General features: G+C 36.9%; 1 protein-coding gene across 3 annotated transcripts in view; it reads left to right on the top strand.

Annotated features, from left to right (window-relative positions):
• COL8A1 (collagen type VIII alpha 1 chain) overlaps window positions 1–24,350 on the top strand; it is a 227,144-nt gene that overhangs the window by 117,184 nt on the left and 85,610 nt on the right. For all 3 annotated transcript variants that reach the window (XM_027868403.1, XM_027868418.1, XM_027868411.1), the window contains exon 2: window positions 19,600–19,725. The gene's annotated coding sequence lies outside the window, so the exon portion shown is untranslated. The remainder of the gene's footprint in view (window positions 1–19,599; window positions 19,726–24,350) is intronic.

Raw genomic sequence — 24,350 nt, forward strand, 5'->3', positions numbered from 1 at the left:
GCGGCAGAACCGACATTGCAACTCAGTCCCCACGATTCCAAGGCCAACATTTTTGCATATGTACTTAATTGCCTCCCGGCACAGACTATAAGCTCCTTGAGGGCAAGAACTATTTTACTTTGTCTTTGCATCCTTAGCACCTAGTGAAGTGCTTGGCACATAGTAAAGGCTTAATAAATGCTTGTAGATATTTAATATATGCTCACTGATTGCTTGACTGATTGGCTGCTTACCCAGAAGCCCTAAAGGTGTGCTTTTGGTCTAGGAGGAATCCAAACACAGGGTAGCACTATGAATCTAGCAGGGACAGTGTGAAATTCTCTGGGACACCTAAGGATAAACTGGATGTTAAGGGATTGCCTCCTGGCAACCCAAGTTCAGTTCCCCTCTGAGGCAGATCTCAAGGGCTACTGTTGTGGAACATCTTGTTTCCTGTATTTGCTCTTCTAGTGCCTTCTGTGGTTTTTTTGTATTTGTTTTTTCACTCTTGTGAGTCAACCTATCAGTTAACAAGTATCTATTATGCACCTGTTATGTGTCAGATAAAAGTGACATGTTTGCTGTCTTCGGGGACCTACAGGCTGTGTGCTGAATACTACCTCGGCTAGAAGACGCACTTTTACTATTTCAATCAACATTGTTTAGTTCCTATTTCCTGTTACTTTGCAGGCACTGTATTAAGTGCTGGGGTTACAAATGCAAAGTCTCTGTCCTCCAGGAACATTCTATTAAGAAGACAGTATGTACATGTATAAGAAGACATAAGATAAATTCGAAGAAATTTGGGGAAGTAAAGCATTAGGAGTGGAAGGTCACAAAAGACTTCTAAGGTGTTGCTTTATCTGACTTGAAGGAAATTAGGGATTCTAAAATGCAGAAGTAAAGAGGAAGCTGTCCTCCATTTTCCACGGATGGAAGACAGCCCTTAAAATGGTCCCCAGGAAGTTGATATGATATGATATAATATCTCTCCTGCTAGCAAGCCTCAAGCTATCATTTCTCAATTTCATCCCATAGTTTTAATTCCCACTCCCATCATCCTTTTCATTCTAGGCTACTAACATTCAAAGACACACATCTAGTTTGCACCTCTAAGAGATGCTGACAACATTCAGTTCTTTTATGTTTATTTATCCACTAGGCCATTCTTTCTTGAATTATCACTCCACAAAATATGGACTTTTATTCAGAATATATTCCTCATCAATAAAGATTTTGTATTTCCAGCACCTCACACAAATAGTAGGCACCTAAATACTTATTTAATTGAATTGCCCTGTGATGAACTAGTAGCTTTTGTGCCAAAAAAGATGATTTATATGAAATATGTCAAGGTATTCAGGGATATAGATCTCTGAGATCCTGAGAAGCTGAAACAATGCATGGAGTTTTCTTCTTTTTCCTTCACCTTACTCCCCTCCAGGTACTCTACAATCCAATGATGTTGGTCTCCTTGCTGTCCCCCTGAACAAGACTCTCTATCTCCCAACTTCATGCATTTTTACTGTTTGACCTCCATGCCTGGAACACTTGTTTTCCTCATCTCTGGCTTCCCTGGCTTCCTTCAAATCCCCACTAGAATCCCATATTATACAAAACAATTTCCCAATCCCCCTTAATGCTGTACCTTCCCTCTCTGAGATTTTCTCCGGATTATCCTGTGTGTATCTTAAATGCTATTATTTACTTACGTATTGTCTCCCCATTCGACTGAATTCTCTGACAGCAGAAATTGTTTTTGTCTTTCTTTGTATCCCTAGTGCCATTTAATAAATGGCTTCATAAATAGTAGGAGCTTAATAAATGCTTGTTGATTTGACTTTTCCTAATTATTGGGACTGAGCTGTGGTTTTAAAATTGGGATTTCAGTAGAAAGAGTATTCTACTGTCCTAAGATTTCAAATAAAAAGTCAAAGAGGGAGTGTGGAGTCTTCTTAGAGCTAGGAAGGACTGAATTCAGAAACTGCCTATGACACTTACTAGCTATATAACCATAGATAAGTCACTTGACATGTCTAAGCCTCAATTTTATCATCTGTAAAATGAGGATAACAATGCCTGTAATACCTTACCAAACAGAGTTGTTTCAAGACCCAAATCAGATAATGTATAAAAAGCGATTTGCAAACTTTAAAGCACTAAATAAATGTCAGCCGTGAGTGTTTTTATAGGCAGCTAGGTGGTACAGTGAATAGAACACCAGGCCTGGAGTCAGGAAGACTCATCTTCCCGAGTTCAAATGTGGCCTCAGACATTTACTAGCTGTGTGACCCTGGGCAAGTCACTTAACCCTATTTGTCTATGTTTCTTCATCTGCAAAATGAGCTGGAGAAGGAAATGGCAAACTACTCCAATATTTTTGTCAAGAAAACCCCCAAATGGGGTCATAAAGAATTGGACATGACTATAAAATGATTGAACAACAAAAAAGTGACTCTTTTTGCAAATGGCAGTCTAAGGAATAGAGAACTTCTTTTTACCAGCTAGGAAATGGGGAGAGATGAAGGGTTTAAATCCCCTTCCTCTAGGTCTACCTCACATGACTTAATATTCGATCATAGAGACAGAAGACTGGTGTAGAATCCCCATCTTCCATTTCTCCCCATGTAGCCTTGAGGAAAGGACTTGGGTTTCTTCATCTGTAAAATAAGGGGGTATTAGCTGAGCTCTCAGATCTCTTCTACTTCTAAATTTATGATCCTATTTCTAGGTGCTGGGAATATAAAGATAAAAACACAGTCCAAGTCCTCCGGAAGTTAGTCTGAAAGGCAGCAGCAAGTCAAAGAAGTTGAAATTACCGTATCCCTTAGAGTCTCAGTTTCCTGCTCTGTAAAAAGAGAGTGGTGATATTTACACAACCTACTACACCCAGAGTTGTTGGAAGGAAAAGGCTTTTCAAACTGTCAAGAACTATGTAAAAGTGCGCTGTTATAAGCAGTTCTGGTAGCCAGCAAAGTAAACATTCTTTTTCTTAAGAAAAACAAAATAACATAAAATTGATTTTTTTTAAAAATTTAAATAAAATTTTAAATAAAAGTTTATGCTGATGAACTCTGGGTGTCAATTCTTCAGCCCCAAAGTGATTTGTAATTATCTCATTCACTTTTGCAATGCACTTACCAATATGTACATTTCTTTTTCCATCTCTGAAATTCTAGGTTTTCTCATAAGAGATGTTAATTTACATTTCTAAACTTATTTGTACTTTTTCAATTAATAAAAATCCATTTTCTCTCCCACTTCCCCTCCACCCAACTGAAAATGAAAAGAAAGCAAAACTCCAGTGACAAATGTTCATAGTAAAGCAAAACAAATCCTTATACTGGCCACATCCAAAAATAAAGGGGGGGGATCCTCAATCTGCACCCTGAGTCAATCACCTCTCTGTCAGGATGCAAGTGGCATGTTTCATCAGGAGTCCTCTGGAACCGTTGCATTCACTGGTGAGTTTCCTGCCCTTTGTTTTTAGAGGGTGGTGAGAAAGAAGGATCATGTATAGCACCAGTGCTCTAGGTTTAATGAAAGCTATTTCTCTTCCCCTGCCCCAATTCTCTTTCCCTTACCCAGAGTCTGACCACAGATTTTTATCCTTTCTTTCCCTTTAAACCTCTCTTTGACATGGACATTCCTTATACCAAAATAAATTTATACCAAGTTTATTTTGTTTAAACTAATTCATCCCTTTATCTATCCTTTTCTTATTCCCCACTCTCCTTTCTCCCCTTTCTCACCTGTTTCCTTATTGAGTGAAATGTATTTCTGTACCCAACTGTGTGTGTATTCTACCCTCCTTTGACCATTTTCAATGATGGTGAGGTTCAATTGCCATTCCCCCCACCCACACATACTGCTTCCTCTTTATTTGTATAAACTTCAACTTGTTCACCCAAATTGTGTGAAATATTTTCCCTCACCCTTCTGCTCCTCTCCCCCCAACCTTGTTTTCTTAATGTATTTTAAGGTTAAGGATTCCAAAATATAGTACAAGATGGCAATCTCCCATAAAAACCACTTATGTTACTAGGGGACAAATCTGAATGGTAGGTGAGTAGTAGTGTACCCATCATCAAAGACCTCGTGTCAGGGAGAAGGGGGGAGGTACTATTTTCAGAATATGGGGTTCCCAGTCCAGCCTTGTATTCTACATGCCACAAGAAATGGCTTAGAAGGTAGGGGTGGCTGCTGAGATCCTAAGTCCCAATCCTGGTCAATGGCTAATGCTTCTAAAGAGAAAACTGTCATGGCTGGAAAGTGGGGTACTGAAAAGTATTCAGGGAGAAAGTGAAGTAAGCAAGGAGAAAATATTTGCTTGGGGATGAGGTGGGAATACTCACAATAAGAAGGGCAGTCAGGGATGAAGGAAACAGGTCCACTGTGGGACCCTGGGTGGATTTGGTCCTTCAAAACCAGTAAAGTCTGATAGGTTTTTATCTGGGTCATTTTACCTGAGGAGTTGGAGTGAGAATCCTGGACCCTGTATGTAGATCAGAGTGCAAGAACTGCTGATGATTTATACTGGGGTGGGAGTGGGGGGTGTGGAGGGAAGTCTGGGAAATTGGTAGCTAGCTGGAACCCAAACTCTCCACAAGTAGGAAAAAGGGCTTTGGGGCATTACTATACAGGTACTCAAAGGATTTAAGCCTTCCCAGCAGCTTCATCATTTATGGTATTGGGAAGATACTAGATTCTTTATGTTGGTATATTCATTTTCCTCTACCTTTCCTTTCTTACCTTAAGATCATAGAATTATAAAACAAACAAACTAACAAAACATTCCCAGGCTCTTTGTCTTACTAGACTCTCTCTATGACCCCTGATGATGTTATGGTTCTGAGAGGATACATATATCATCTCTACATTTTAGAATGTAGACAGTTCATCCTTGTTTAGTCCCTTATTATTGATCAGTTATATTCACCTTTTTATGTTTTTTCTTGACTCCTGTATTTATATTTTAAAATATTGTATTTTAAATATAATATTTAATATAATCATTTTATATTATTTTATATTTTATATAATTTTAAAATATTTTATTGTATATTATATTCTTATATATCATATTAAAATATTTTATATACTATTTAAAATATTATATTTTAAAATACAGAACATGAGTCTTTCATCACAAATGTTGGGAAAGTCATCTAGTTCATTAAAAATATATTTTGTCCTCTGGAGAATCTTATACTCACTTTTTTCTGAGTAAGTTACTTTTGGTTGTAAACTTATTATCATTTGCCTTCTGGAATATTGTATTCCAAGCTCTCTGTTCCTTTGAAGTGGTGATTGCCAAATCATGTGTGATCCTGACTGTGGCTCCTTGATCCTTGAATTCTTTCTTTCCCAAATACTTGAAGTATTTTTTCTTTGACCAAGAAACTCTGGATTTTGCCTATAATATTCCTGGAAGTTTTCATTTGGGAGTCTCTTTCAGAAGGTGACAAGTAGATCCTGTTCTATTTTTCCTTTGCCCTCTGGTTCAAAGAAATCTGTGCAATTTCCTTTGATGATTTTTTGAAATATGATATGTAGGCTCTTTTGTTGGTTATGACTTTCAGGTAATCTAATAATTCTTTTTTATTTAATATTTTATTTTTAGGTCCACTTTCCCTTTTTTCTTCTACCCTCCCCCCCACCCATGTGGTCTAATAGGTCTTAATTATCTCTCCTTGATTTTTTCCTGGTCAGTTGTTTATTACGTGAGACATTTTATAGTTTATTCTACTTTTTCTGTCTTCTGATTTTATTTTAATATTTCCTGCTGTTTCTTATAATCATTAACTTCTTTTTGATCCATTCTAATTTTCTAGTATTCTGTTACTCGGGTAAGGCTTTGCACCTTTTATGCCAAGCTATTAGTTTCCTTTCCAATTCTTTCTTCCATAGCTCTCATTTCTTTCCCAATTTTTCCCCTCGTGAACTAATTTATTTTCAAATTGTTCCCTCTAGTGCTCTCATTTCATTTATAAAATAATTTTTTAAATCCTCACTTTATTGTTTTAGGAATTCTAGTTGAACTTGTGCCCAAGCTGTGTTTTTCTTTGAAATTCTGCTTATAGACATTTTGGAGTCCTCCTCTTCTTCTGGATTTAGGTCTTGAGTATCCCAGTCTCCATAACAGTTCTTTATAGTGGGAGTCTTCTTTGTTTGCTCACTCTTCCAATCTAACTTCCTAGCTTCTGACTTTTAGTTAGAGTCAGTCTCTGAGCATTTCTGGATGGAATTCTCAGCCATGCTTGGTCTTGTTTTTCTTCTTAGGTCTTGCTGCTGCTTTCTTGAGGTACTGAGCGTTATGTTATCAGGATCTCATAGACAGTTCTGGCTGGAGACCTACAACTGTCAGTGAACCCAGAGTAGTCTGAACCAAAGTAAAACCTCAATATTACCTTCCTGGTCTGAGCTCTAAAAGTTCCGGACCTGTGTTTGGGTCTGAGTGACATAACTGTGGACTTGCCATCATGGTTGGAGCTTCAATAGGTTGATAATAACCCCAGCCAGATGGGATGACAGAACTGCAGGTTCCTCTTTGCTCTAGGTTCCCAATCTAGTTCTCCCATTATAGGCTTCAGACTGGGCCAGGGGATGGTCTTCTCCTGGGGTCAGAGTCACACAATTGATGCTCACTTCTGTACTTGTTCCTTACTCGGTACACAGCCTAGGGCCCATGACCACTTTTTCCCTAGATCACCCATCCCCATTCAAGGCACAAGTTGCCTCCTCAGTCTTTACTAGAACTGTGACCCATTAGTGATACTGAGCAACAGAATTGCCTGTTGGTATAAGTTCCTGCTCCCTGAATAAGGTCTGGCCCTTCTGTTCATGATGTAGGGTCTTTTCTTGCCCCAGTCCACAGCTGCAAGCAGACCCCCTTTGATTCTTGGAATTGGAAAGTCCTGGCCTATACAGTCCTGGCAATACCCTGACCCTAGTGTCCACAGACCTCTCTGTTTCCCAGCTGACCTAGGCTGGAAAAGTAACTTGGTGTGATTTTTTTTCCTTGGATTTCCCAATTAGGACTCAATCCAGTATGTATTTTATATCTTTGTGGAGCTGTTGTGGGAGAGAGTTTGACTGTTCTACTTCCTTCCACTCCACCATCTTGGCTGGTCTCAAGAATGCCTCTATTAATTCATTTCTAAAGAATCAAACCTTTTTCAAAGATATCACAACAAACTTAACAAATTCAGTAGGATTCTTTGCGTTCTCTGATTTTATTCTAGATAAAAAGTACTTCTAATTCTCTATACATTTGAGAACTGATTTCAAAAATAAAAAATGAATCGTATACTTCAATAATCGTTTATTAAGTATGTATGATATATAAGGCACACTGCCTAACATAATCACCTTAATTTTATAGTTGCTTTAGAGAGTGGATTAGAAAATCCCTCTTGCTTAAAACTGTCACAGTTCATTTCCTCTGTCCTGCTACCTAAATTTGGAGGGCTTCATTCCTAAGGAGTCATTTCAGAATGCTTTGAGTCACCTCTAAATCCATTAACAGCCCCATCAAAATTCAGCATGTTGTCTTCCTACATATACATGTAGGGCTCAATGAAAGGCAAGTTCTATGTCTGAATGACTTGTTTCCAAACATTTACCTAACATATAATGCTGGGTTCTGGCACTAATTTCTTTAATTGGAATGTCATATATTACTAGAGACCATTCAAGATCCCATGATTTTTCAGATGTTTCCCCATGTTTTCATGGATTGCCACCTTTTGCTAACCCAAGGTCAATTTATGTATGAATATCCACACAACCTGCCAAAGGACTGGATTTGTGTATCTACTCTTCTGGTCTAGACACACACTGTGCAGGATCTATGGAAGCAGTCATGTGCCAAAGGGACTGTGGATATTGATTTTTTTTTTCTTTACTGTTCCTGAGTAATAGACATCCAACTACAACTATCAGAGATTAAATTCCTTTATTTGAATTCTGAATACATGATTCACTATAGAACATGCAATGTCATTGCATTGCACAAATACAAAATCGAATATCAAATATTAGCATTCTTTTCTCACCACATTTTCAGCATGTATTTTTTGATCATTTAGTTTATTGTTATTCTAGTGTCAGTCAGAATAATCATTGACTTTGTTGTCCAAGGACCTGAATTAAAATTGGTGTTTGACCTTAACTACCTGAATGACCTTGAACAAGTCACTTTTTGGACTTTTAGGAACTGTGTCTTCATTTGCAAAATGAAAGGATGGGACTAGGTGGCATTTTATGTTTATTCCAGCTCTAAATCATCTCCTAGATGGGCTTCCGGGCTCCAATTTCCCTTTTCTCTCCAATCAATCCTAACTCATCTTTCTAAACACTGATTTTATCATGTTATTCCTCTACTCGTAAAGTTTCATTTTGCCCGTCAGGTGAAATTAAAGCTTCTTGATTTGGCATTAGAGTCATATCATAAGCCTTGCTTTCCATTATCTAACCATATCCCTCAATTCTTGTTAAGTCGTTTCAGACTCCTCACCCCAAACTTTTCTTGACAAAGACACTGGGTGCTTTGCCATTTCCTTCCCCAGCTCATTTTACAAATGAGGAAACTGAGGCAAACAGGGTAAATGACTTGCCCAGGGTCACACATCTAGGAAGTGTCTGAGGCCAGATTTGAACTCAGAGAGTTGAGTCTTCCTGCCTTCAGGCGTGGTGCCTGAATTGCCTGCGTGGATAGAGATCCACTGCACTGTCCTGTACTCTGTACAATATTCCCCAACACATGCATCCTCTTCTCCCATCAAGCCAGTCCCCTTTCTGATGTCTCTACATTATATTCTCATTCTGAGTTCTCTGTCTTTGTTTATTACGTTCTGCCCTTGCAATTGCCTTCTTCAGGTGTCTGTGCCTATTCTTCATTGCACAGACCATTTTCCACCTCGCTTCCAGTAGGCCTTTATAGACAGCTCACTGGTCTCTGAATTCTTTTTTTTTTCCGCTCACCTGTAATGTGACGGAATATAATGTTATTTTCACCACACAATATATTGCTTAATGATATGCTCTTGATTTATAATTGTTTCGTGGATGTAAGTCTTGCCTCTTCAACAAAATGTAAACTTCTGGTGGTGGGGGAGGGGAGAAGAGGTAGTGTCTTATCTGCCTTTTGTTTCTCTCACAGCATTTAGTACAATGCCCAGCACATAGTAGGTGCTCACTAACAATTTATTACCCACTCTTTACCTTAATGATGCTAAACTGGTATCCTGGAATCCTACTGGAATGGGTAGCCATACGAAGAAGACATTTGCTTTTTTTTTAATTTATTATTTATTTTTAACATTCTTTTCTTTTTAAATTTTGAACTCCAAATTCTTTCCCTCCCTCCCACTTACTGACAAGGCAAGCAATATGATATCAATTATAAATATTAAATCATTCAAAACACGTTTCCATATTAGCTATATTTTTCCAAAAAAAGCAAGAAAAATAAAGAAAGTGTGAAAGTTACACTTCAATTTGCCCTCAAAGTTCATCAGTTCTCTCTCTGGAGGTGGATGGAATTTTTTCCATCATGAATCCTTTGGAATTGTCTTGGGTCATTGTATGAATAGGAGTAGCTGAGTCTTTCACAGTTGATCATCGTTACAACATTGCTGTTTTACCATGCACGATGATCTCTTGGTTGAAGAAAACATTTCAATGTGTGCTCTATCATTACTACCACTTCCTTTGCATATAAAAGATAATGCTAAATGTCATGGAAGCTGAGACTGTGGTAGATGGCTGTCTCTTTGACTGTTAGTCATAATATTTTGCCTCAAATTCTTCCCTAGTGGCAGATGTCACAAATATCAAGTCAATGTTCTCATAAAATGCTCAGTATAGTGCATCATAAGATCATTGAGAGCTGGAAGGGACCTCAGTGGTCATCTACTTCAATACTTACATTTTACAAATGAAGAAACCAAGGCAGAGAGATGATAGGACTTGCCCCAACTTATACAGTGAGTTAAGTGACTGAGCTTTTTCAAACCCAGGTTCCCTAACTCCAAATCCCACACTATTTCTACTACACCATGCAACTTCTCAAATAGCTTCATTTTAGAGGAGACAGATGGTAACAATCATTTATTACGTACCTACTCTGTGCCAAGCACTGTGCTAAGTGTTTCACAAACATCTTACTTGATCCCCATAACAACCTTGTGAGGTAGGTACTATTACAGTCCTCACTTTACAGTTGAAGAAATTGAGGCAGACAGAGGTTAAATGACTTGCACAGGGTCATGTAACTAGTAAATATCTTAGGCTGAATTTGAACTCAGATATTCCTGATGCCTGACCCAGTGACCTATCTGCTGTACCACCTAGCTAACAACTTTAGGCAATTAAAGCCTATTCCTATACATATGAATTAAATCCTCCTAAAATAAGTGTTTGATATTATATAGATGGCGAAAATAAAAATAATAGTTAAAAAAAAGTGATGAGAACCTATAGCATGAATTTCATTCACTACCATGCAAGTATATAGGGTCAAGGCAGGTAGGTGGTACAGTGGATAGAGTGCTGGGCCTGGAGTCAGGAAGATTCATCTTCCTGGGTTCAAATTTGGCCTCAGACACTTACTACCTGTGTGACCTTGGGCAAGTAACTTAACCCTATTTGCCTCAGTTCCTTCATCTGTAAAATGAGATGGAGAAAGGAAATGTAAACCACTCCAGTATTCTTACCTAGAAAACCCCAAATGGAGTCACAAAGAGTAGGACAGAACTGAAAACAACAACAAAATAGGGCCAAGGATTAGAGCTTTGATTACATGAGATTAAGGAAACTCCCTCTACACTTTTCCTATAATTCATAGTCTTAAGGAGTTGCCTAGAGCAGTGATATCAAACTCAAATAGAAACAGATCCCTGAAGACTGCATATTGACTTAGATAACCACAAATTAACATTATATTATATCTTTATTTATTTTGTTGAATATTTCCCAATTAGAATTTTAATCTAATTCCACTAGGTAGCCCACAGCCTCAAATTTGACCACCTTGGCCTAGAACAGGGTTTCTGAAACTTTTTCCACTTGTGACCCCTTTTCACCAAGAAATTTTATGCGACCCCAGGTATAAAGGTATATAAAATAGACATACAAATCAAACATATACTGATAATAAATCATAAAGAAATTTTTTAAAAAACCATTCTTTGGTATACATATAATTTTACTATTAAAGAAGAAATGTGCTTATTTATTTTTACATAAAGAATTAAATTTTGGCAGAATATTTAATACTGCAGGACATAGAATATCTTCAGCGTTTTTCAGAATTGATCAATATTTTGATTTTATAATTGTCAATGCTATGTTCAGAATTATGGCTGCAGTGAAGTCATGTGATACAACACAGGCAAGTGCTGCCAGAAACACCTCAGATTCTTACGCATTTGATTTTTAACTAATTTTTGGTTGTTGCACATTCAGAAACCTTTTACTGTTGCCACATTTTTACATGACCCCCACATTCAGTTACTCGACCCCATAGGGGGTCAAGACCCACAGTTTAAGAAGTGCAAGCCTAGAGTACTAAAAGGTTAAGTGACTTGCCCAGGGTAAAACAACCAGTATATGTCTGAGGTAGCACTTGAGCCCAGATCTTACTAACTCAGAGGCCAACTCTTTATTCACTAGGCCCACTGCCTCTCATGAAGGCACTAAACTAAAATCAAATGCAATTGAAAATATTCATAGCAATCTATTCATCCTCCCCAAAGCCTAACAGAGTTTCTAGGACACAGTGAGTGCTAAATAAATTTTGTTGATGGGGCAGCTAGGTGGTGCAGTGAATAGAGTATCAGCCCTGGAGTCAGGACGACCTGAGTTCAAATCCAGCCTCAGACACATGATACTTACTAGCTGTGTGACCCTGGGCAAATCACTTCACCCCGACTGCCTCAAAAAAAAGAAAAAATAAATAAATTTTGTTGATTAATTGAACTCTATTAAGCCTTTTTATTTAAATGTTTTTAGAGAAATGTGCTTGGGGAAGATAGGTTGTTTGAATATTTCTTGGGAAATGTTGAGTCAGAACAAAATTGATCAATTGTATAAAATCTTATTGCATAAGGATGTGGGGATAGGGGTGCTACTCATCAGTTATGTACGGCCTCATGAGTCTGTCCAGGGTTGGCTCAAAAGTGGGCATGAATAGACATCTCTAGAGTCTCCTCTACCCATCCTTTTCTAAGGATTTGGTTCCTTTGATTCCTTCCAGAAAAGGAAGTAAGTGGTTGGGGCCAGAGGCTGGCCACTCTGCCCTCCTCAAAGAAAGGGTACCAGGCTAGAATTATATCTGTCTGCCCCTCAGAAAAAAACTGTTAGTTCAGGGAGAATAATTTTAGGTCCAAGCTGAGCCCAAGATCACTATCCCTTAATGGGGAAGAAGTACCCCAAGATATGTATCTAAGGCTTGACTCCCTTCCCACCAAATACCAGTTTGAACAAAGAACACAGTTAGCAAATAAACCCATTTATTCAAGCCAATAGCAAAAAGAAATCAAAGAAGGTATGCAGATGACAATATACCGTTTAATATACAGAATGAATAAGTGGGGGGCGGAGGTGAAGGAGAGAGAAGAAGAGAAATGGAAAGTGAGGGGGGAGGAGGAAATAAAGGACAGAAGGAGAAAGAAAGGGAAGAGGGATTCAGGGAGAGGGAGAAGAAGGGAGAGAGAGAGAGAGATTGAGAGAGAGAGAGAGAGAGAGAGAGAGAGAGAGAGAGAGATTACAGAGTAGAAGATTTTACCCAAGGGAAAATTCCTAAAAGTCCGTAGTGTAGTAAGCTAGAGATAGGGAAATGATCGAAGTATTGCTTCCTCCACATATCTTCTTTTCCCCAGTCTTTCTCCCCATTCAGGTACATGAGTCTGGAACTGCATGTCTTCTTTCTCAAAGCTGGAAGCCAGAAATCAGGATCTCTCCACCTGCCATGTTCAAAGCACCATGCCAGATAACCTTAAATAGGAAAGGAAGGAAGGAAGGAAGGAAGCAAGCAAGCAAGCCCTGCCCTTAAGGAACTTACATTTTACTTTGGGGAAGGGGAGGTAGATAAAGCCTTCATACACATAAGTAAATAACTGGTAGATCTAGAAAGGAATATGGCACTAAAAACAAAAGGAATAAGAAAAAACTCACTGGAACAAGTGGCACCTGAACTGAATCTTGAAACAAACTAAGAACTTTCAGAGGCAAAAGTGAGGAAGGAGTGCATTCCAGGTAAATGGACAGCCTGTGCAGAGACCTAGAGACAGAAAATGGAATGTGGAATTTGAGGATTAGCTACTAAGCCAGTTTGGCAGAAATGTAGCGTGTGTGAAGGGATCAATATGAAATGAATGTAAATGTGAGTCGAACTGTGGAAACTTTGAGATACCAAGCTGAGGAGTTTGTGTTTTATCCTAGAGGCAAAAGGCAGCCACTGAAAAGTTTTTGATTAGAGGAGTAACAACTGTTACAGATCTGTGTTTAGGAAGATTAATTTGGCAGCTGTGCAGATGGATTGGAGAAGGGAAAGGCTAAAATAAGGGAGATGAAGTAGGATGCTACTGTAGTAGTCCAGGCGACAGGTAATGAAGGTTTGAACTGGGATAATGGCCATGAAACTGAAAAAAGGAGGAATGGGAGACAAGCCTTGGCAGGGGGTGAAGGAGACAGAGGAGTTAAGGAAGAAACAGTCATGATACGTAAGAAAGAATACTCTTCTCGAAGTTGGGAACAACTGCATTTGAATCCTGGTTTGAAATAGCTAAATGACCTCAGGCAAGTCACTTAACTTCTCTGGAACTGACATTCAGTCTCCTCTTTTGTAATAGAAGAGGACATTACCTCACAAGACTGTTATAAGGATCTGTCAATAAGCATTTAATTAAGTGCTTAATGGTGCCAGAAGATTACATATATAGAGTATTTTACAGACTCTAAAGTACTATGTAAATGATAGCTATTATTGCTATCCAAGATTTGAACCTGCCTGACTAAAAGGGACATAGTGCCCTCAAAAGAAGAAGGAGGAGGAGGAGGAGGAGGACGAGCGAGAGAGAGAGAGAGAGAGAGAGAGAGAGAGAGAGAGAGAGAGAGAGAAAGAGAAAGAGAGAGAGTGAGTCTGTCTTGAGTAAGAGTTGGGGGCAGGGTCGTGGGACAGGGATAGAGAGATGGGATAATGGCACAATGTTTTGCATTTTGGAGTGCATATTCACCTTTTAAATGACATCTTTTATCTCTATAGTTCATCATCACAACTTGTGAAATAATTATTATTAAATTTGTTTATCAGAAAAGAACTGAGGCAGAGAGATTGTTACTGGCTTAGTCAAATGACTTATTAATGGTAGAGTAACATCTGACTGCTAGGTGTATGCTGCCTAAAATAACTGGCAAACCGATGAAGCAAAAACTATTAGCAGACAGGAAAAAAATCTAATTTCTTTTTAAAAAATATTTTATTGATATCTTTTGATTTTACATCATCCACATTTCACCCTATATCTCTCCTTCACCCCTCTCCCAAAGAGCCACTTCTTCTAACAAAGATTTTTAAAAGATGAGAGAAAAATTCAGCAAAACCAATCATTACTTTTTTTTTAATCTGATGGTATACATAATGTTCAAATCTACACCTATGGACTTCTGCAAAGAAGGGGGAGAGGTGGCTTCAAATATTTCTTCTTTGGGGCAAGCTATTCTTTATAATTTCACAACATTCAGTTTTGATTTTTTTATAATTCTTATTCTTTCCCTTTCCATTGTTGTAATCATTGTGTATATTGTTCCCTTGGCTCTGTTTATTTCACTTTGTATCAGTTCACGTAAATCTTTCCATGTCTTCTTGTATTCTTGCTTCTTACAGAACAATAATATTCCATTACATTCGTGTATCATATTATGTTTAGCCCAATCCAAGGGTATCTACATGTTTTTAATTTTGTTATCACAACAAGTGCTACTATAAATATTTTGATGTACATGGAGTCTTTCATTTAGTAAATTATACCCTTGGGGTTTACACCTGACAGTAGAAACTCTAGATCAGAGAGTATGGACATTTTTAGTTACTTTGTTTACAAATTCCATATTGCTTTCCAGAATGGTTATACCAGTTCACAATCAGCCAAAAATCTATTAGTGTTCCTGTCCTTCTACAACTCCTCCCATACTATTTTTATCTTTTGCCAATTTTCTGGTTGTGATTTGAGATCTCAAGTTTGTTTTGATTTGTATTTCTCTAATAATTAGTTATTTGAAACGTTCTTTCATATGGTTGTTAGTAGTGTTTCTTCTTTTGAGAATTATTTGTTCATGTCATTTAATCACATATCTGTTGGGGGATGTTTTTTGGTCTTTTAGATTTTTGTTGGTTGTCTATATCTTATGTATCAAACATAAAGTTTTTTTCCTCAGTTGACTGCTTCCATTCTTTTCCTTGATGTATTAATTTTGTTTGTGCAAAACGTTTCTATTTCATGTAATTAAAATTACCTTTTTTATCTTTCATTATTCCCTCTATTCCTTTTTTAGTTAAAAATTCACTTCCTGGGGTAGCTAGGTGGTACAGTGGATACAGCACTGGCCTTGAAGTCAGGAGGACCTGAGTTCAGATTCGGCCTCAGACCAAACACCTGACACTTACTAGTTGTGTGACCCCGGGCAAGTCACTTAACCCCAATTGCCTACAAAAAAAAAAAAATTCACTTCCTGGCTCTCTGGGAATGGGGAAGGGAAGTAATATATACACAAATTTATGTCATAAAAAAAGCTACCAATAAAAATCTATTGAATAAAAAACTTTTTTAGAGAATTCATTCCCTGTCAATAGCTGTGAAAGGTATAGAATCCCCATTTCTTCTAAGGTTTTATGGTATAGTCTTTAATATTCAGGTCACATATCCATTTAGAACTAATTGGGGAATATGGTATAAGACATTGGTCTAAGTCTAATTTCTACAAGATTGCTTTCTATTTTTCCCAGAAGTTCTTATTAAAAGGGGAGCACTTTCTTGGGTAATTTATGTTTTGGTGTTTATCAAACACTGAATTCCGAAGTTCAATTATTTCTATTTCTTTATTTAGTCTATTCCATTGATCTCCTTCTCTATTTTTAAATATCAAATGGCTTTGATTTTTGCTGCATTATAATATAGTTGGAAGTATGGAGGTGCTCCATTCCTAGCTTTTTTCTGTTATTTTCCTTGATATTCTAATTCTTTCACTTCTCTAAATGAATTTGCAATTTATTTGCCTAGATCTGTAAAATACCCCTTTGGTAGATTGACATATAACTAAATATGTAAATTAACATTGATATTGTTGTCATTTTTATTATATTGGAGGAGTACAGCCATGAGCACTGAGTATTCCCCCAGCTATTTGTTAGTCTTTATTTCTTCAAGGATCATCTTATAATTCAATCTATACAAGCATTGAGTGGGCTTTGGTATATTAATTCTAAAATATTTTATGCAATTTATCATTATTCTGAACGGCTCTTTTCTAATTGTCTCTTGGATTTTGTTATTATTATGTAGAAATGCTGTTAACTTTGTGAGTTTGTTTTGTAGTCTGCAACTCTGCTGAAAATATTGTTTCAATTGGTTTCTTTGCTTGTTTCCTAGGATTTTCTGATTAAATCAGTATTTCATCAGCTAATAGGGATAGTTTTTATCTCCTCTTTGGCTCTCATTATGCCTTTAATTCCTGTCTCTTTTTGCTATTGTTAGATTTCTAGAGCTATATCAAATAATAGCAGGAAAAGGGAGTAGGCTTGTTTTACTACTATATTTATTGGGAAAATTTCAAATGTTTCCCTATTACATATAATGCTTACTTCTCATTTTAAGATAGATGCTTGTTATCATATTAAGAGAAGATTCATCTATGCCCCTTCTTTGTAGAGTTTTTAGCAAAAATGTCAAGAGCCTTTTTCCCGTAACTGTTGAGATAATTGCATGGTTTGGGGGATATTTTTGTTTTTAGTATAATTGTGTCAATTATCTTCCTAATGTAGAACCATCCTTTCAACCCCAGTATAAATCCAACTTGGATACTATACACAATCTTTTGGAATAATTGCTATGATCTTTTATGCCAAGATTTTATTTAATATTTCTGAATCAATTGATTCATTCATTATAGTGTTCGATAGTTTTCTTTCTTTGCTTTACATTTCCCTGAGTAATCAGGAGAATCAGACCTATGTTTGGCTCATAGGAGAACTTAGAGTACTTTCTTTCTCAATTTTTGGAAATAATTTGTGTAGTATATATATTAAATCTTATTACTAATGCTATTTAGAGCTCTTGTTTCCTTTTGTGGTTGTTGTTGTTGTTTAGTTGTTTCAGTTGTGTCCAAGTCTTTGTGACTGCATTTAAGGTTTTCTTGGCAAAGATACTGGAGTGGTTTGCCATTTCCTTCCCTAGTTCATTTTACAGATGAGGAAACTGAGGCAAGCAGGATTCAGTGACTTTCCCAGGGTCACACAACTAGAGAGTGTCCGACCTATTTTGGATAACTTAAGGTTAAAAGTGTGAATCCTGTCCAATGAAATAAGAGAGACTTCCACTGAAGTTTTATTTTTCATTCAATTAAGGGCAAGAAGTTATATGATATAGCAGACAGGTGGAACGTTTTACAGTCAGGAAGACTTAGTTTCAAGTCTACCTTTAATATATAGAAATATTAAGTAAAATATTGACAAAAAGGCTACAGCAATTAATCCAAAAGCTCATTCGTTATATCCAAGTTGGATGTACACCAGGGATGGAAGGATTGTTCTACATAAGGAAGATAATTAACATAATATTAAGAACAAAAATATCCCCAAACCATACAATTATCTCAATAAATAGAGGAAAATGGCTCTTGACAGTAAATATTTTTGTTTAAAACCCTACAAATCATGGGCATAGAAGAATCTTGTCTTAATATGATAACGAGGATCTGTCTTAAACTGAGAAGTTTAATCTATGTCTGAAATAAAGACCTGGGTTCAAGTCTGCCATTGAGGATGACTTCAGTTGAGTCATTTAACCTCTTACTGCCTCAAGAAACTCTCTAAGACTATAAATTACATCCAAGTTGATGATATACGATTCTCTACATGGATGAAATCACGAGTTCAGATCAAAAGGCAAGGAGATCATTTGAAAACTTGTACTTTAATTTTGCAGCATAAGTCAATAGGAACTAGAATGAGCTTGTCAATATAAAATCATGATGTTAAGGGGATGTTACCAAAGAGATTGATGCCATAAAGGATTATAAAGAGTTATATATTTGAAAATAGTTTCACATGATAAATTCTAGACATGAATGATTAGATGTCACAATTTTCTCTTTATATTATAAACTTCTCTGAGAAAGAAACAAACCTTTATTCTTATTTTCTAAAGAAATAGTTCTCCTTGGGATACTTCACATAAAATAATTTATCTGTAGTGAGGCAGCATGAAATAGTCCTCCAAAGTCAAGAAAGCTGGGGTTCAAATACTACCTCAGACACAAACTTGCTATATGACTAACTCTGGGTTAGTCACATAAGTTACAAACCTCTCTCAGACTTGGTTTCATTAGTAAAATGAATGTAGAATTGATGACCTCTAAAGTACATTCTACCTCTAAATTTATGATCCAATAAATTACTCTCCCAGGATCTGCCTTACTGAAAAGCAAATACCATAAAACCTTGCTATTTTATTACAAAAAGGAAAATGCCACATGTTAGTAAAAAATCTGAAATATACATGTATAGGTACATATATAGGAAAAATGAAAAATATACTTCAATTCAATATATAGTTGTTCAGTCGTGTCTGATTATTTGTGTCCCTGTTTGGGGGTTTTCTTGGCAAAGATACTGGAGTGGTTTGACATTTCCTTCTCCAGCTCATTTTACAGATGAGGAAACTGAGGCAAACATGTTGAGTGACTTGGCCAGGGATACACAGCTAGTAAGTGTCTGAGGTCATACTTGAACTCAGGAAGATGAGGTCTTCCTGCCTCCCAGTCTGGCACTTTCTCCACTGCACCACCAAGCTCCCCGATATAGTAATTAAAAACTACTGAAGCATTACCAAGTAGAGGTACTATTTGATATGCTTTAATGAAAGATGAAATTCATTTAAAACTGACACAAGTGTATGCAAATGTTATGCTGTTGTGAATTTAAGATGTTCTGAAAAGTTTATTTTCTCAAATATATAAACTGCACCCCCTTCAATTTTGTTTCCAGCATGAATCTACATGGCAAACCCAGTCTTTCATACTTAGACCCTATATGTAAATTATCACAAATTTCAAATTAGTGGATTCTGAATTAGCTATAACACTATATTGCCTCATTAGACTAAACTATGTGGAAACAATATGCAGAAACAAGGAGAAACTCCATTCTCTCCTGTAAGTAACAGGAGAGAAAAGGTAAGGGGACAGCTTTCGATAGTGCTTAAATATGAAATTTATGTTTTTTTCAAATATCTTTATTACTTGAATTCTTCCATAACCAAAAAGTGGCTTGCTCTAATAAGAATTCAATATCCTCATACTGTGCAGATTTCATAACATAGGTCTTTTTTCCATCCCCAGGGGCTGATCTGAAACAAAACAAGAGAAGTTGTTCCTTCTGTTGAAGAGACATACCAAACCCAGACCTGCTGTAAGTCAAAAACAAGTTCATCGGTCTGCGATTCTTCTCTCTTCCAGAGTCTAAATGTAAGTGTACAATATCTAGACCAGGGTTCAGCAGGAGGTTGATGAAGGGGGGAACACGTGCCCATGTGTATGGGACAGCTCACAGATGCTACCACTGCTCTTCCATCCTTTATTTCTCTTTGTTTCATCCATTCTGACTACCCCTTGGGCACCAGTGGTGTTGCAATGGGAGTTCTAAACAAAGTCTCACTTCTGCTGACCTCCATGTAACCTGTTCACCTATTCCAGGTTCCCATTTCCCTCCCTCATCTAATGCAAGATGCGAGAACATTGCTGGTGCCTGGTTCAGGAGTTCCAAATAGCAAGATACATGCACTACACAGGATCTAAACTGATTTTTAAACCCAGGCATGCTAAATAGAGTCTTAAACATAATCAGTTCCATAGGAGCTGCTGAGGTACCCAAGTGTTTGCCATATGTGGATAACTTGATTTTACTGAGAGGTTTCTTTAGCATGAGCTTCTTTCATGATTAATCATAGGGTTTCCAAGTAATAAAAGATCAGTAGATTTTAAAAATAAATAATTCCCATACAAATAGAAAAATTAATATTATCATGTATCTTCTAATATTTTCCATACATACTTTTCCATCATTGTCATATGAACCAAGATTTTTCTTCTGGTGATATTTCTGTTTGTAAGTTATGGATTTTTAATGAAGAAATGATTCTTTTCCTAAGGAAGAACTAATGTTTTTGAAATATTACATCATTCAATAAATCTGGTATCATATATACATGGTATTGAAAATATCCACAGTTAAAAAAATGCATACCAGTACCCCTTTTATTCCTTGATCAATCTCTAAATAGAAGCAATAAAAATGTAAAGTACATAATTAACTTTTGAACTTTGATGGAAAAAGATTATACCCTCCATTTCTGACAAGTAGACATTATCTCATAGTATCCATAGTCATCTTATACTTATGACTATTGTCTGGTCTCAAGTGTGACTTTTGGAAGCACTCATTATTTCTTAATATGCAATAAAACAATGGCTTCTTACATTTTCTTAATTTTATTTGGTAATGAAAAGCATGAGCTTCACTTCTGAAGAATGGATAACTGAGATTCTGGGGCATTTAGGATGGTGAGGGATGTGTCTATAGATTAAAAAAAATACAGTATATAGCTAGCCATTTAGTTATTGCTATATCTCCATGGCATAAAGAAATGAAAAACACAAAATATACCCTCAATAAAATGCAAAAAAAGAAGAAAGGAAGTAAGGAAAGAAAGAAGGAAGGAAAGAAGGGAAAGAAAGGGTTCTCTGAAATTATTTTCTTAAGGGCATTTCAATTCACACTATTAAAAATTACATGCACTGATTATTTATGGAGAAAGTTTATCAAAGAACTAAATGAAAGCATTTAGAAATGATTATCATCCCCCTAAGTATATTTGAATAGAAAGCTGTCTGTCTTCTTCATAGTGGGGGTTTGCAAAACACTTGGTGAAGGAGGCAAGATGAGAATTATATTCACAATCTCAGACCGTCTCTGAACTTAATCCAAAGGAACATAATTGCTGAAACTAAAGGCAGGCTCAGCTTCTGGATTTCCTGTAACCAAATCTTACTGCCAAGGGCACCAATGGGTTCATGCAGTTAAAAAAAACTACAACAATAATGCCAACTAAAATAGTGAAAACCTAGAAGGTGACAGGAGAGGAGAGGAAAGAGGCGAGGAAAGGAGAGGAGGCTTGTGAAGTTGCAACAGGGATAGAAAAAACTCCATCTTATACTTTTTTATAAAACATATCCTTTGTTATGAAGAGTCCCAGGGTATAAGGGCAATAAAAATCACAGGATATCTAATAAATGATTTAAACAATGAGCAACAGCAATACTAACAAACCAAAATAAACATAATGTTCAAAATAGTTATCAAGTCAGTCAGGCTTAGGAATTGGACATGACAATTTTCTAATAAAAATAACCAGCTGAAAGTCATTCTTAGGCGTAGAAATTTTGATTGAAAAAAGAAATAAAGAACTTTTTGAATGTGTATATGGGTTGCATGGGGGAGATGGGCTTGGCTTGTTACACAATTCCATATAGTGTTAAACTCATTCAGTGTTCAAATATGGGAATGTTTCGCAGTAATTTCAGTACCATTTAAAAATAATTTTGATTAAAAGTTTAAAAAAAAACTACAAATGTCAAGACCAGGATATCGTAATAGGAAAAGCCTCAAACAACATATGAACTAAGAAATGGAAATGTATTGTATTGTAGTCATTGATTCTCTATGGAGATGTGCACATCTGTATTACAAATGTATAGACAGATTTCCCCCCTTGGAATATTCGGGAAGCACCATCCTGAAGTCCTCTTTACCCCATGAAAAATTAATTGAATTCCTGAATCATAATCTATAGAAAGTATCATGGATAGATCTATATTTTTCATGAGCTTAAAAGCATATAAACAAGTTTGTTTGTTTTTTAAATAACCTCCAAAACAACCATCCCTTTGCCTATTTCCACTTTCTGCTAAGTGGAATGTCTCTCTTGGATTCACAATAAAGAGGTAGCACCTTGCACCTGGAGATTAATGAACTATATCTGTGACCAAAAATATCCATGGAAAACCTGCTGAATTGATCTATATCTGTTTTTATTAATCAGGCACACTATAGAAGGACCTTTTTTGTGGTTGTACTGTATGTTGGAGATAAACAGACTGGGAAAACCACAATGCATTTTGGAAGCCATTTGGAGCTTTGAAGAATGTGGGTTTTTTTCTACTAAATGACAGCAATAAAGTACAACATTTGACAGCTGTAGCCTGGGATGTGTAAACTCACTTTCTGCTGAGCTTCACTACTGCAGATGACAGCAGTGCTAAACACAATGACCCCAAAGATCGATTAACATTAAGAGTTATCATTTTACCAAATAAAGATAGGATGGGGGAGAGGGAAGGATTTTGTTTACTAGCTGGGGGGTTGAGAAGGATGGATAATTTTGATTTACCAAAGGACTTTTTTTTAAACCTAGCCTAGAGTGTACAGTCTAGTGAAGCATATGGCTGGAAGTCAAATGTCCCAGATTCTGTTCTTGTCTCTCCTAACAATAAGGCATGTGGCTTTGGGCGACTCGTGATGATTGTTACATCTACAGTCAAAGTGGCAGACAAGGAATGATTGAGAGATTTGCTTGTTCCAAGCCCAAAGCCCTGAATCTGAATGGCCCCAGTGTGAAGCAAAAGACATACATATTAGCCTCAGACTCTTGTATGCCCATCTAAAAATGTTCAAGAGGAGGGTTTCAGTAATGATAGAATGGAAAGAATGCCATATTGGGGTGTTTAAGTCATGGGTCTTCTATCTAATACTCGTGTGTGAGATTTAACCTCTCCAGGACTTGGTTTCCTCGTCTGTAAAATTGGTGGGGGGTAGAAAAGAGGGGGTTCTGGGACTAGATTGCCCCTAGGGCCCCTTCTAACTCTAAATCTACCATCCTATGATCCTGAAATTATTTTACGATGAATTCCTTACCTGCTACTTTCCTAAGAAAGTGACTTAGAGGAAATATTTTATAGGAAAAAATACTATTAATTACTATTCTTCATGTACACATGTTACTCCCGACTTCAAAATATTATTGATTAGTAGTTATTAATGAACAAGCCATTAAATAGATATAGTGAATCTAAAATAATTATTTTCAGTATTAATTTACTAAAGCACAAAGTAAATTATATTGTAACAACAAATTTTAAAAAGTTATTACATTAGCAAATTTGTAAATATCCCCCAACAGTAACACAGGGTAGGTACTATGAAAGACCTACAGGAGAGGTCAATGTACTACTTAGAGCACTAGTCCAAGCCAATGCAAATTTCAGCGACTCTTCTGGAACATGATGTACTATTATAGTAAATGTTTATCTCACTTCATATAAAAAACAGAATTATAAACGAGAAAAATGGAGGGCTTAATTGCTTTGCAAAAGAATTTTTACTTTACAAAATATTATTCAGAATAAAATTCCTTTAAACAATGAGCTACTCAATAACATATGAGGATTGATTTATAAAAATGTGATTGTTATACATACTTTCAGGAACACATCTACTGTCTGAGTGAAGAATGCCTATAGTATACAATGTTGCACGTATTTTCTAATATGTCACTACCTGGGGCCTAGTTGGCAGAAGAATGGACCAGATGGGGATGGCCAGGAACCAGACACTAGACAGACCCACTGGGGCAAGGCAGGTGATCCAGAAAGGTGATCCAGGAAGGTACTAGCAGCAGGCAATAGGAGGAAGTCTAGACAGGAGGGTGGAGTGTCAAGGGAGTCTGGCAAAAGGCAATAGGCAGAGGTCCAAAGAGGCAGATGCTTGGCCTCAAGGAGGTCTGGCAGCAGGTAGCCAGGACCCAGCCATGGGGACTAGGGTTCAAGGGAAGAACTCCAGGCTGTAGGAGAACTGGTGAAAACAATAAACCAGGTACTCAAACTTACAGAAGCAGGACAGGAGACTAGTTACTAGAACTAGGAAGAACAAGCTAGACCAACTAGAAACCTGATGGTGCTGAGCCATCTATGGGTCCACATGTCCTTCTATTTCCCCTGCCTGGGGAACTGGAGTTATCCCAGAGTCTGTTTGCTGT

Source organism: Vombatus ursinus, unplaced genomic scaffold (genome assembly GCF_900497805.2).
Source record: "Vombatus ursinus unplaced genomic scaffold, bare-nosed wombat genome assembly UNPS02001419.1, whole genome shotgun sequence".
In the NCBI taxonomy this organism is placed as follows: domain Eukaryota; kingdom Metazoa; phylum Chordata; class Mammalia; order Diprotodontia; family Vombatidae; genus Vombatus; species Vombatus ursinus.